We start from the raw sequence: 3,232 nt of genomic DNA, 5'->3' as shown, positions 1-3,232 counted from the left end.
TCTATAAATCTCTCGATCTCACTTCCTTAGAGATACTGTGTTTGTATTATTTTATTTTAGCTTATTTTTTCTTGCTACAGATTTATCCGATTGGTTAATGTGTTGTGATTTTGAGCCACTCAAAGCATCCGTAGTTATTTTTACTGATAGTGTGAAGGAAAATTATTGATATGGGAAACTGTACCATCTTTAGTTATTTTTATTAAATAACTAGCTAGAAAAGGGCACATGTCATATTTATACACAACTCGTTTGTAAAAATTCAAAAAGTATAAAAGCACCATAGATGAAAATTTTGGACTAATTTACACAATATTAGACATTGAAAAATATAAAAGCACCACATATCCCATAGAAAATATCCATTATAGGACTTTCTAGACATAAAAAATGAAAGATACAGTATGAAAACACACAAAGTCTCTATATGCAAAGTTGAAAGAGAAAATGTGAAACCTTCAACAACGAATATAGTGTATGAAGTCGCTTAAGTCTTTTGATAATGAAAGTTGTGAGTTTTTCAATTAGAATCAACCCCGATGAGAAATAGAAAGGATTGTCTCAAAATAATCGTGGCTATTTTTGTATAAAGTTTCAATCTATAGAAGGTTACAACACTTGATGAGATTGTACTTTTACTGACTTATGTAATTTACAAAATAATTTACTTGAATAATTGGACTCCAACCAATGTCTTTCATTGTATAGACTTTCAAGCTGGCAAAAGGTATTTTTTGGCTAGTTGTTTGAATTAGGCTGCAATAAATTAAGAGTTGATTACAATTGGAAGGAAGGGATTTTTTTTCCCCTCTTATAGCATCTAGTTGGAATTGAGCTCAGCATTTAGAGCTGTTAGCTCCAAATGCTCAAAGCCTTCTAATTAATAATGATGAAGACAGTGGTGGGGTTGAAGGAAAATGGACTTAAAGAGAGGTTTGATTGAGAATCCATTCATGCATGAAATTAGATGCCATTGTTATTATGGTTCTGTCCAGTTTTTTAGAGTTTTATTTTTGTTAAGTTTATGTACACCTATTTATATTGCTTTTAGTTTGTACAAGTTGTAACAAATGCTCCTTTTTCATATGGCGTGCAACAGCATCAAATACTAGTTTATGATTCAGCCAAGAGAGATATCCTGTGATTGTTGGAAGAAGAGCTAATTGATGAAAAAATTTCTGATTTTTTGCAAACAATTTGTTATGTATTAGAGTTTGATTAAAACAATGTATGTGTTTTGTAATATTCTTAGCAAATTAGTTCAAACAATATAATATGTAGTTGATTGCATTTTGTATGTCGCATGCATTTTACATGATGAATATTTATTTATTTATTTATTTTTACATGCATTTAGTTAAAAAGTCAATTAATTATTTATAAGCTTATGTTGTATTAAGAAGTAAGACTAAAAGAGATTTATATTGGTTTTCTATTGAGAATATGATTTGAAATTCTAAAGGGAGACAAATTATTTGAAGTACAATTAATAAAAAAAAAAACTAGGTACAACCCGGAACCTGAATTTTCGGGTTTCAAAAAACCCAGATCTACCCGGTTTCCGACCCTTGTCGGATCCGGATCAACCCGGTCCGAGTTCCAGCCCGAGTTTGAAACCCAGGTCCTAGTCCGGGTATACCCGGGTTCCCAGGTTGGAACCCGGATGAACACCTTTAATCAAGCTTAATATCAATATTCCTCAAATTTATAATGATTTTATTAAATTCATCTAGATGATATCGGAAATATGAGTAGATTCTCTCATCTTGAGAGTGTATGACATTGTTTCAAATATAAACGGTTGGTGAGCGACTTATTCATATACAAACTCTCAAGTTTCTTCCAAAGACCTGCATCGGTTTCCTCATCAGCAATCCCTCTCAAAACTCCATTTGATAGTGAAAACAAGATAACACTATCTACTTTCTAATTTTATTCTCTTGACTATGCAGGAGAATCATCAGTCACATTCTCATCCAATACCTTCGACAAATCTTGTTGTCGCAGTAAATCCTTCATCTTGATGCACCACAAATTGAAATTGTTCTGACCATCGAATTTCTCAACTTCAAACTTTGTCATAGTCATCCCTCAAGATCCCGCATAGAGCTTGGTGCTCTTATAACAATTTGTTAGGATAAACCGATTATCAAAGACTAATTTGAAGTATAACAGCGGAAGTAAAAATAAAAGAAAATACGACAATCACACACAGAACACCAAGATATAAATGGTTCGGCTCAATGTGAGCCTATGTCTATTGTCGGGGTCGGAATTCACTATCAACAAAGGTGGAATACAAGAGATCAATCACAAAATTCTCAATCTCAAAGTCCCAATACACCCAATGAACTCTTAGGATTCTTCACAAAAATATTCTCTCTCTCTCTCTCTACAATGTTCGGCTGCTGATCAGTTCCAAATATATTAAGAAAAGCATGCATATATAGTCCACGGTGCAAGAAGCCCTAAAACTGAATATTCGCTTGAGTGACGTGTCCAGAGGACGTTAAGGTCAGACACTTGCTCAAACTGACTGTCTAGTGAGTGTTGAGTGAACTCACTAGTTGGCCTCCCGCTCGAGCTGATTGTTGAGCGGGTGTCGAGCAAACTCACGGGTTGGCTTCTCGCTCAAGCCAGGGTCGAGCCATAGTCGAGCAGGGTCGAGCAACAATCAAGTCAAGCCTCTGAAATGACATTTTCAACAGGAAATCAAGCCAAACTCAACATTTATAGTCTTTCTAATATTCCGTTTTTTTAATTTTTATATATTTCTCATGGGTATTATTATGTCAAAATTGTGACAAAAATGGCAAATGACAACAACTTTTTAGTAGTTAAAGAGGGTGATTATCAAAATTTAATAACTTGAGGGGGTGATTGCAAATTGGATAGTAATTTTGACAAAATTTGTGTATTTATCCCTTATTTTTTTTATAGGTTGAGTCTTGAAAAAATACAAAAATTGAAAAACGAAGTGTAATAAGATGATGGGTCTTGTCCACTTGTCTAATGATTACAACAAGAGAGAGTAGCACGTGAAATTTGTCACATTTTGTCCAACATTGTCACACATGCATCCCATCATTTTAGTAGAAACATTCGAGTTGAACTACCACTTTTTTTATCCAAAGATGCAATTAGGGGTGTAACCGGTCCAGTCCAGTTTTGAATAAAATTTAGGACCGAACCGATATGTACCGGTTTTGTATATTCAAAAACCGATTACGCA

The sequence above is a fragment of the Juglans regia genome, chromosome 7, assembly GCF_001411555.2.
Source record: "Juglans regia cultivar Chandler chromosome 7, Walnut 2.0, whole genome shotgun sequence".
Lineage (NCBI taxonomy): Eukaryota > Viridiplantae > Streptophyta > Magnoliopsida > Fagales > Juglandaceae > Juglans > Juglans regia.
Note: the sequence above shows the minus strand (reverse complement) of the source record.